The sequence below is a fragment of the Scyliorhinus canicula genome, chromosome 14, assembly GCF_902713615.1.
Source record: "Scyliorhinus canicula chromosome 14, sScyCan1.1, whole genome shotgun sequence".
Lineage (NCBI taxonomy): Eukaryota > Metazoa > Chordata > Chondrichthyes > Carcharhiniformes > Scyliorhinidae > Scyliorhinus > Scyliorhinus canicula.
Genome location: NC_052159.1, coordinates 20,678,068 through 20,690,165, shown reverse-complemented (window position 1 = coordinate 20,690,165; position 12,098 = coordinate 20,678,068). Strand labels below are relative to the sequence as shown.

General features: G+C 45.2%; 1 protein-coding gene across 1 annotated transcript in view; it reads left to right on the top strand.

Moving 5' to 3' along the window:
- The first annotated feature begins 456 nt into the window (after window positions 1-456).
- Window positions 457-12,098, top strand: part of jade3 (jade family PHD finger 3) — a 76,239-nt gene continuing 64,597 nt past the window's right edge. The window contains 1 exon segment of the mRNA XM_038817914.1: window positions 457-655. The gene's annotated coding sequence lies outside the window, so the exon portion shown is untranslated.

Below are 12,098 nucleotides of genomic sequence, written 5' to 3'. Positions count from 1 at the left end.
GGGGATATACCGGTATGGGGGGGGGGGGAGGGGATATACCGGTATTGGGGGGGGGGGGGGATATACCGGTATGGGGGGGGGGGGGGGGGATATACCGGTATGGGGGGGGGGGGAGATATACCGGTATGGGGGACATACCGGTATGGGGGGGAGGGGGGGGCATACCGGTATGGGGGGGACAGACTGGATGGGCCGAATGGATTCCCTCTGCATTGTTGGGATTCTACGAGGGGACGGAGAAAGAAACAAAACCAGCAAATAAAAAGAGAGCGCTTGCAACAACAACAAAAAAAACACAAAGCCCTATCTGCCTTCGTGTAAAGGGAAGTCCCTCAGGGGGTTAAATGCCAGTTTCCCCCTCTCTCTGTGTTGTTAGCCTCTTGTCCAAACGGCAGCCCGGCCCGAGTGGCTGTTGGCCGTCCCCACAATGCTTCGCGGCACGGTGCCGTCCCTGACGCATGCTCAGTGGCTTCTGTCAACAGGAGGCTGTGTGTGTGTTTGTGTGAGAGAGAAAAGCAGCGACGTTGCCCAGCCGCAAAACAGGAGACCCGCAACCTCCCCTCACCTTCCAGCCGAAAGTCGAGAGGGAAACCCTTTGATGGAGCGGCGCATCATCTCTCCCGGAGGCCTGCCTGGCCCCGAGCCGGAGCGGTCGGTGAGTGCGGCCTGGGGTTTGACCCCTTTTCTTTCCCTTTGTGCGTGTTATTGGGGCGGGGGTGGGGGCAGGTCTCGTAATCGAGGCCGCGGCGGAGCCATCGGCCTTTCTTCTCCTCCCTCCTCCTGCTGCCGTGACGGATGCAATGCGATAGGCCCTCCACCTCTTTAAAATAAAACATTCTTCCTTTTTAAAATGTATGTACTGAAAGGAACGATTCAAAGTTGAGCATGTGTATTGATGATATTTGAAGGGCGAGTGGCCACACGACGGCGGTGCCGGCTGGATGGGTTGGCGTGTCCCCTCTCTCTCTCAGCATTTTGCTGTTGTGGATGGAGGACTACTTCACATTGAGCTTTGGCGCCAAGGCCGGCCTGGCTGGCTGCTTCCAGCAACTCCCCACCGCCACTGTGCAATCTATCAGCCCCATTCACTCTGCACATTGGACAACTTTTCAGTAGCGGCCCCGAGTTTGTTTTTGTTTGCTTTGCATTCTTCAAAGAAAATACCCCATTGTGTGATTTACTGGGTATGCCCAGTTCGAAGTTTAACTTGCAATTTGTTGTCCGATGTTTAAGTACCGCTGCGCTCCTGTATAACATTTCCTTAATTTTTTAACGGTAGGCCTTAAAATGATGGAAGTAATAAATTGTGGCTTTAAAAAAAATGTAAGCCACAATTTTACGTTGAAAGAAAGAATACTCCCCAGTTTTTAAATACCTTCCTGATCTACTCTGAAAGAAAGCATGTTTTCATGTAGTGCCTGGATAACCCAAAGTGTTTTACATCCAATCAAGTACTTAAATATAGTCACATTTATAATTTAGAAAACAGGACAGTGGCTGGATAGTTTGTTTTAGGGATGTTGGGTGGGCATTGATATCGGTCAACTTGCTGTGAATGACATTCATGCGGCGGTAAGGCCAGGATTTATTGCCCATCCTTAATTGCCCTGGAGAAGGTGGTAACAAGCTGCTATTTGAACAGCTGTATTTTGTGTGTTGAACTTACCCCTGCAGTTAGGTACGACGTTCCAGCGTTTGACTTAGCGGTGATGAAGGAATGACCGTAAACTGTATTTCCAAGTCAGGGTGGTGCGTGACTTGGAGTGAAACATATGCTAGCACTATCCATGTACTTGCTGCCCTGTTCATTTGGTTTGGAAAGTGCTGGGTTTGGTGGAACTCTGGGGAGTTGCTGCAGTGCATCTTGTAGATGGTGCACACTGCCGCAAGTGTCCTGGTGTGAGGGACTGTGGTGTATGAGGTGCCAGTCAGTTAAATTGCTTCGGCCTGGATATTGCCGGACTTGTATTGTTGAGTTATAGAGTGGTGAGTATTCTATTGTGCTCCTGACTTGTACCTTGCGTATGGTGGAAATCATAGAATCCATACAGTGCAAAAGGAGGTCATTGGCCCGTCAAGACTGCATCGATCCTCTGAAAGAGCACCCTACCCAGGTCCTCCCCATCCCATAACCTAACCTGGACACAAATAGGGGCAATTTAGCATGGCCAATCCATCTAAACTGCACATAACAAGTAGGCTTACATTAACACTGCAATGAAGTTACTGTGAAAAATCCCCTAGTCGCCACACTACAGCACCTGTTAGTGTACACCGAGGGAGAATTCAGAATGTCTAAATCATCTAACAGCATGTCTTTCGGGACTTGTGGGAGGAAACCGGACCACCTGGAGGAAACGTACACAGACATGGGAAGAACCTGCAAACTCCACACACACACCGTCACCCAAGGTCAGGATCGATGGTGCTGTGAGGATACAGCAGTAGCCACTGTACTGCCTTTAAGCTTTGAGGAAATCAGAAGGTTAGCCACTTACCTGTTCCTGTAGCCGCAGTATTTATGTGACTGGTCTAGTTAAGTTTCTGGTCTAGTTAAGTTTCTGGTCAATGGCAGTCATTGCCTGACACTTGTGTGGTGCAAATGCCACTTGCCTTTTATCTGCCCCAATTGTTGTGCACGTTTTGCTGCATGTGGTCACAGACTGCTTCAGTATCCAAGGAGTTCTGAATGGAACTGAACCTTATGACGGAGAGGGGGCAGCGGCACAGTGGTTAGCACTGTTGCTTCACAGCACCAGATAGCCAGGTTTGATTCCCGGCTGGGTCCCCCTCTGTGACGGAACTGCACGTTTTCCCATGTCTAAGTGGGTTTTCTCCGGTTTCCTCCCCACAAGTCCTGAAAGAGGTGCTTGTTAGGTGAATTGGACATTCTGAATTCTCCCTCTGTGTACCCGAACAGGCACCAGAATGTGGCGACTAGAGGCTTTTCACAGTAACGTCATTGCAATATAAGCCTACTTGTGACAATAAAGATTATTATTATTAATAATAATCAAGATTATTAATGAGGTAGCTGAACGTAATTGGGAACACCTTCAGCATTGTCCTGGAATTGGGATGGTTGACCTCCAAAAACCATAACCATCTTTCTTTGCTGGGTACAACACTGTCTGTTGGAGACTTTCCCACCTGATTCCCATTTACTTCCATTATAATAGGCTCTTTGGCGCCACAATCCTGATGCAAGAACTATCTAACAATGTGGAAAATCTACAAAACTAAGGACAAATCCAATCTGTCCAATTACTGCTGAATCAGTTTATTCCTGACACTCTGCTGTATCTGGTGCATTCAAATGTTACGTGATATCACATGAAATTAATCGAATTGGCTGAACACTGGCAGCTGTGCTGGTGGGAGCTGCAGGTAGAGGGTGAGATGGATCATCTCAGCACTTCTGCTGAAAGGTAGTTCAAACGCTATGGCCTTGTCTTTTGTACTCTAGTGCTCGGCTCAGCCATCTTTGAGGGTGGGAACGTTCATTTTCCTCCCTCCTTCCAATCGGTCAGTTCTTCCTTACCATTACAAGTGGACGTATTACAGCTGGATTGAACAGAATGCAGAGCTTTGATGTCATCATTTGGTTGTGGGATTACTTAGTCTGTTTGAAGCATGCTGCCGTTTAGTATGCTTATGGTCTTAAATTTTACTTTCTCCAGATTGGTACCTCATTTTTAGGTATGGCTGTGATGTTCGAAGCAACCACCTCTTCACTTGTTGAACATGGGTTGGTCTCCCTGCTTGATGGTAATTGCAGAGCGAGGATCATTCCAGGCCCATGATGTTATTGATTGCGGGGGAGTGCAACCGTACTACTGTGACCTGATAGTGCCTGTGGATACCCAGTTTTGAGCTTCGAGTTCGGTTTTGAATCTCTCCCAATAAGCAATGGTAGTGCCATACTATGCGAAGAATGATATCGTCATTGTAGAAATGAAATTCTGTCTTCACAATGTGTAGTTGTCACTCCTACCAGTACTGTCGTGGACAGATGCATCTATGATTGGTAAATTGGTGAGGATGGGAGTCCAGCGGGTTTTTCTCCATCTGCTGGTTCGCAAGCTGAAGGTACAGTCTGGTAGCTATGACCTTCACAGTTTATCAGTAGTGCTACGGATTACCTTTTCGTCATGGGGATTGAAGTCCTCCATCTGGAACATACTCTGTCCCCTTGCTGCCCTCAGTGCTTCTTCCAAGTGGTGCTCAGAATGGGGTTATACTGATTCATCTGCTGTTTGACCTAGTGCTTTGAGTCAATGTTCAAGATTCCCATGGCCACATTTGCCTAATATCCTTGTGTTTCTGGGGACTTCCCTGTTGGTAGAATAAACATACCCATGAATTGTGTTGGAAGAGTCCAGGATGTTGGCTGAAAGGTATGATTTGATGTCACGCTGAGGCTTGGTTAGTCCGTGGGACAGCTCACCCAATTTTGTCCCCAGATGTTAGTGAGGAAGATTTTGCAGAGTTGACTGGGCTTTGTGTGCCCTCGTGTCCAAAAATGTGCCTAGATCAGTACAAAGTCCGTTCAATTCTATTTGTGGTTGATACAAATTGAGTGGTTTGCTAAGCCATTTCAGAAGGTAGTTTGGAGTCAATGACATTGTTTTGGAGCCACATTTAGGTAAGACCTGGAGTCTATTTTGGCAGACATTGTGTTCAGACCTGTATTCTTACTGCCAATTTATATGCATCCTAGCCACAGTAATGGTGTGAGTGGTGTGGTGGCAGCATGGTAGCACAAGTGACTAGCACTGTGGCTTCACAGCGCCAGGGTCCCAGGTTCGATTCCCCACTGGGTCACTGTCTGTGAGGAGTCTGCACGTTCTCCCTGTGTCTGCGTGGGTTTCCTCCAGGTGCTCCGGTTTCCTCCCACAGTCCAAAGATGTGCAGGTTAGGTGGTTTGGCCATGCTAAATTGCCCTTAGTGTCCAAAAAGGTTAGGTGGGGTTATTGGGTTGCGGGGATAGGGTGGAAGTGAGGGCTTAAGTGGGTCGGTGCAGACTTGATAGGCCGAATGGCCTCCTCTGCACTGTATATTCTATGTAAATCTATGTTATTTCCAATCTAAGGATACGGATTATCAGCTAGCGTTTCAGCACAAGATTGGTGTTTCCTGCTGGAAAATGTGTTTATGGATTTCAGGAAAATGGGTGATTTGTTTTTTTTCTAAAAGCTTCCAGCCCACAGGTGTCCCGGGAGCAATTTTGTGTAAAATGATTGCACATGGAGCATAAATCATTCGCCAGCACATCATTTGGCTAAGTATGGCACCAAGGAATTCTCGTAAAACTCCAGCCCCTGGGGCTTTGGCGGGGCGGAGGGTAAACTCTAGTGCCTGGAGTCATATCTGTCACAAAGGAAGATGTGCTTTTCGTTGGAGGCCAATCATCTGAGCCCTCGGAGCTTTGTCAGGGCAAACTCCGAGGCCCAATTATTTTTAACTGTCATTGGTGATCTTGTCATTGATGATCTTGCCTCCATCATAAGATCATAAATGGAGCTGTTTGTTGATGATTGCACAGGGTTCAACTTCATTCATAATTCCTCCGGTGAAAAAGCAGTACATAACCTAAATACAAAGAGACCCAGGCTTGGACTGATAGGTGGTAAGGAACATTTGCACCACACGAGTGTGAGGCTGTGACCATTTGCACTATGAGAACATAGCCACTTTGATTTAATGTTCAATAACGTAACCATCTTTGAGTATCCCAACCATCTGTATCCTGGGAATTTCCATTGACCAAAAACCATTGAACCAACAATGTAAAAGCTTCTCTACTGCCTTGCAGGCACAAATCAGGAGTGTTATGGGATGCTCGCCATTTGCTTGAATGGGTGCAGATCTAACAACACTCAAGAAACTTGACACATCCAACAATTGAAGGAAAATAATGACCTATGCTAAGCTGACTTTTTTCTCTTAAAAAGCTTATCCTTACTCTGCCTGGCACCAGCCTCATTTAATCTGGGCAATGGAGTGCAAAGCTGCATCTCACCATTCTGTTGGGCAGTGTGTTTGTACATGAATATGTTGTAAACTGAGTTTCCGAGGCAACCTTGTCTGTTTTATGAAGCAGAGTAAATGTTTTACTTGCAATTGAGGAGGTCTCATTGATGAGGTGCAAACTACTTTCCTTTTGACGGTGTCAAAAACTCAAACATCTACCTAGAGATGCAAGTAACAGGAATTAAATTTATTTAATTCTCCATCTAGTAATCTCTGTCCTTCATCCAAAATTGATAATTGTGCGTCTAACAGCCTCAGACCCTGAAATTCCCTGCCTATGTCTCTATAACATCTTCCCTTCCTTGGAATTAATTTGGTAACCGCTTCATTTGATAACCCCCTTCAAATATTTCTTCCTTTGGCTTGTGTGCCCAGGAATGTTTTCTGCATTGGCAGCATTATGTAAATGCCAGTTTTTGCTAAAGTGTAACTATTGTTGTCTATTGATGGTCCTGCAAATCAACTCGTTAATGTTGCTGCTTTACTGACACTGCAAAGTTTGTTTTATGGTACTGCAAGGAATTCCTGTCCAGTCATCTTCGATGTAATTTCATGGGATGTGGACATTGCTGTCCAAGGCTGGCATTTATTGCCCCATCTCTGTTGAGAAGGAGTTGCTGGGCCCTATTATTGAACCAGTCCACATGATGGAGGGATTCCCACAGTGCTGTTAGGTAGGGAGTTCCAGTATTTTGAATGAGTGACAGTGAAGAAATTGTGTTACGCTGTGCGACTGTAAAAACTTCTCGAAGTATGTCAAAAGAAAAAGATTAGTGAAGACAAATGTAGGGCCCCAACAGTCCAAAACAGGAGAATTTATAACAGAGAACACAGAGCAGTTAAACAACTACTTTAGTTCTGTCTTCACAGAAGATATAAATAGAAATGCCAGGAAAGCAAGAGTCTACTGAGCAGGAGGAATAAAAGGAAATTAGTGTCAGTTAAAAAAATACTGGAGAAATTAATTGGACTGAAAGCTGATAAATTCCCATAGCCTGATAATCCACAGCCCAGGGTACTAAAGGAGGTGCCCATGGAAGTAGTGGGTGTGTTGGTTGCCATCTTCCAAAATTCGGTAGATTCTGGAATGGTCGCAGCAGATTGGAGAATGGCAAATGTAACTTCACTCTTTTAAAAAAAAAAGAAAGGAGGGAGAAAAGAGAGAAATATAGGCCGATAGACTAACATTGGTTGTAGGGAAAATGCTAGAGTCAAGTATTTTTTTTTAATAAATGTTTTTTGTTGGATTTTTCAACAAAGTATGTTTACTGTTATGTACAGAGCCATCGTCTGACCCTTGGATGGCGAATTTGATTTTCTCCATTTGGAGAGATTCTGAGAGGTCAGACAGCCAGTCTGCAGCTTTGGGTGGTGCTGCTGACCACCAGCCAAACAGGATTTTACGGCGGGCGATCAGGGAGGCAAAGGAAAGGGCGACTGCCCTCCTCCCGAGGAATAGATCTGGCTGGTCTGATACCCCGTCGACCGCCACTTTCAGGCAAGGCTCCACCCTCATCCCCACCACTTTGGACATTGCCTCGAAGAAGGCTGTCCAGTACCCTGCAAGTCTGGGGCAAGACCAGAACATGTGGGCGTGGTTGGCATCGTTCACATCTATCCTCCACCTCAGGGAAGAGCCTACTCATACGAGTTCTTGTTAAGTGGGCTCTATGTGCCTCTTTTAGTTAAGTCAGGCTGCGCCTTGTGGAGTTGACCCTATGCAGTGCTTCGCTCCAGTGTCCCCACCCTATTTCAATCCCCAGGTCTTCCTCCCATTTCTGTCTTGTTGTGTCCAGTACGGTGTCGGCCCTTTCTACCAGTCGGTCATACATGTCGCTACAGTTTCCTTTATCTAGGATGCTTGTGTCCAGTAACTCTTCCAGTAATGTCTGTCGTGGCGGTTGTGGAAACGTCCTTGTCTCCTTTCGTAGGAAGTTTTAGAGTTGCGGGTACCGTAACTCGTTCCCCCTGGCTAGCTGGAATTTCTCTGTCAGTTCGTCCATTTGTTGCGATCCTGCCGTCCGTGTATAGGTCCCTGACTGTCAGTGTCCCTCCGTCCTGTCCCCACTTTTTAAAGGTGGCGTCAGTCAGCGCTGGTGTGAACCTATGGTTGTTGCAGATGGGAACTTTCTCCGACATTTTGATCAAGCCAAATTGCTGCCGTAGTTGGTTCCAGGACTGGAGGGTGGCTATCATCACCGGACTGCTGGAGTGTTTTTTTGGGTGGGGGTGGAAGTGCCACCGTGGCGAGGGCCTGGAGGGAGGTCCCCTTGCAGGAGGTCACTTCGCGCACACCCACTTGGCTCCTTGATCAATCCCCTTATTCCCGTACCAGCCTCCCCAACCATGCGCCGGAATGTGGCGACTAGGGGCTTTTCACAGTCACTTCATTTGAAGCCTACTTGTGACAATAAGCGATTTTCGTTTTCAATTAATTTTTCATTCAATATTCACTCAGCTGTCGCTGCCCAATGGTAGAATTGTAGGTTTGGGAGGTCCCCCCCCCCCCCCCGGATTTTGTAGGACCTTCTTCGGGATCCGAGCATTCTCCTCCCCCCCCCCCCCCCCCCCTCCTCTCTCTCTCTCTCTCTCTCTCTCTCTCTCCTCTCTCTTCCCCCCCCCCCCATACGAATGCCATGATTAGTTTATCTAGTACTTTGAAAAAGGCCTTGTGGATGTAGATCAGGATGGATCTAAGTAGGAAGAGGTAGTTTTTTGCAGATGTAACTAGTAGAATAGATGCGGGAGAACCAATAGATGTAGTGTGTTTGGAATTTCGGAAAGCATCCGATAAAGTCCCACGTAAGAGGTTAGTGTGCAAAATTAAAACACGTGGGATTGTGGTGATACATTGCGATGGATTGAGAATTGATTAGCAGGCAGGAATCAGAAAGTAAGAATAAATGGATATTTTTCAGAGCGGCAGGCAGTGACTAGTGGAGTACAACAGGGATTAGTGCTTGGGCCCCAGCAATTTACAATATATATCAGCTATTTGGATGAGGGAATCAAATAAAATACTTCCAAGTTTGCTAACAACACAAAACCAGGTGGAATTGGTGAGTGGCGAGAAGGAAGTAAAGAGGCTTCAAGGCGATTTGACAAGTGTGAGTGAGCAAATACATGGCAGGTGTAGTATAAAGTGGATAATTTTGAAGTTATCCACTTCTGTAAGAAAAACCGAATGACGATATTATTTGAATGGTGATAGATTGAGAAATGTTGATGCACAAAGTGACCTGGATGTCTTGTACACAGTCATTGAAAGCAAGCATGCAGGTACAGCAAACAGTTAGGAAGGCAAATGGTATGTTGATCTTCATTGCAAGAGGATTTGAGTACAACAGGAGCGAGGATGTCTTACTACAGCTATAGAGGGCCTTGGTGGGACCACACCTGGAGTATTGTGAGCTGTTTTGGTCTTCTCACCAAGAATACTTGTCATAGTGGGAGTGCAGCAACGGTTCGCCAGACTGATTTATGGGATGGCATATGAGGAGAGATTGGGTCGACTGGGCCTCTATTCACTAGAGTTTAGAAGAATGAGAGGGGATCTAATTGAAATATATAAAATTCTGACAAGGCTGGATAGACAGGAAGCAGCGATGATGTTTCCTTGGGGGGTGGGGGTCTTCTAGACACTAAAGACATCATGGGGATGGGGAGAGACGTGAGCATGACATTGAGATAGAGGATCAGCCATGAGCACATTACATGATAGATCAGGCTTGATGGGCCGAATGATCTAATCCTCATATTTTCTAGCTTTCTATGACTTGGAGGGGTTTTTGGATCTGCTGTTCCTATGCGCCTGCTGCTTTGTCCCTCCAGATTGTATAGGTTTCAGGTTTGGAGGTGCTTCCAAGGAAACTTTGACAAGTTACTGAAGTGCATTCAGTCGATAGTATCCACTGCGGTCAGTCACATTGTCTGTCCTTCGCTTACTGTATGCTTCCAACACCTGAAAAGAAATGAAATGAAAATCACTTATTGTCACGAATAGGCTTCAATGAAGTTACTGTGAAAAACCCCTAGTTGCCACATTCCGGCGCCTGTTCGGGGAGGCTGGTCCAGGAATTGAACCATGCTGCTGGTCTGCCTGGCTCTGCTTTAAAAGCCAGCGATTTAGCCCAGTGTGCTAAACCAGCCCCTCCCCACCTCCCCAAATCATTCATACATACATACACTTGTGCATTTATTTTTTTATGTCCGCCTTTTGATTTTGGAATTTAAAATTTTGGAACTTATATTTTTTAAACTTAAGAACTTTTGTATGTAATTTCCTGCATCAGTTTAAAAAAAACATGCTTCACTGGTAAACTGAGGTACTTATCACAACCTGGTTGCATTTTGAGCAACTTTCATGATTGGAGATCAAAGTTGCTGCCTGGTACTATTTAACAACCTGAATTTGAATTCCCAGTTTCCATTTCTGGTACATGTTCAGATAATTGGGTGGGAGTGCTACAAGTGGTCTTCGTGCTGCTGAGCTACAGAGAGAGAGGGGTGAGGTGTTGGAACAGTCACAACCTCTCCTCTTGATTTTTGCCCACTGACTTGGAAAGCGCCTTCTTGTGTATTTTGGGTAACATTAGATGGCTATCGAGACATTCATGGGTGAATAACCTAGAAAGTTACAAAGCAATCACTTTTGAAAAGTTAAGAAGACTGCTCCTTTGGATATGAAACCCAGAAAAAGGTCACCATTTTTGCGGGAAGAAAAAATTTAGACCATGATTTATATTTCTTCCTTAAATTGGTGAATCAGAGAGCATTTACTAGCCAGGTAATTTGTGCTAAAATTCTAGTCATTGTAGAGCTGCTGTAATACATTTTTTGACAGGGCTCAATTCAAATGTTCATAGACTCATGAATAGTATTGAGCCGAAGGAGGTCATTTGGCCCATCAAGTCTGCATACACTTGTTGCATCAAGTACAGAAGCAGGGACGTTATATTAAACATTTATAAATATGGGTTGGCATCAGCTTGAGTACTGTGTTTAATTCTGGGTGTTTGGGACGGAGGTCAAAGCTCTGATACACTGCAGGTGTGATTTACTGGAATTGTGAGGAATGTCAGTTTGCTGGAGAAGCTGAGATTGTTTTTCCTTGGAGCAAAGAAGGGTGTGGAGGAAGATTTAATAGAGATATTCAAAATCATGAAAGATTTTAGTAGAACAAATAAGGTGGAAACTGTTCCCATTGCGTGACGAATAATAGATAATCAGAGGACTTAGTTTTAAGGTAATTGGCAAAAGGGCCCGAGGTGAGATGAGAAATCTTTGAACAGTGAGCTATCTGTAATGCATATCCTGATAAAGTGATGGAAGCGCATTCAATAGTAACATGGGTGCAGGAGTAGGCCATTTGGCCATGGAGTCTGTTACGCCATTGAATGAGTTCACGACTAATCTGTACCCTAAGCTTCCATATCCCTTAATACCCTTGGCTGACAAAAAGCTATCAATCTCAGGTTTGGATAAATGCTCGTAGGGGAGGAAATGGCAGGGCAAAAGGCATGGGTCTGATACAGGCATAATGACCTCCTTCTCTTCTGTAAGATTCTATGATTCTAATTGCAGATGTTTGTTAAACTCACAGGCAGCTAAATTGGCCCTCCCATTTTATTATATTAATGAGCCCTCTTAAATTTAATTGAGGCTGAAGATATGAACTGATGGCAGTGGATTTTTGATAGTTTTTAACAACTTATATTATATAATGCCTTTAATACTAAAACGTTCCAAGATACTTCAGGAAAATGATAAAACCACATGAGATTAATAATCCCTCGTCTCGATTCATCTTGGGGCGGGAGGAGGGGGGGGGGGGGAGTTGAAAGCAATGTTGTCATTCAGCTTTCGGTAAATCACAAACACGTGTGAAATTTTGATGCTATACCCACTTGAACTGTGAAAAGTGGCCAGGAGTGCAGTGATAGATTTTCTCCTAACTTTTGTGGATTGTTTGAAGAGAGATGCTGTTTTAATACTTGGATGAAAAATTGATGGTTTCAGGTTGGTTGTTCATTGTTACGATTGAAGTGAACAGTTTTGTAACACTC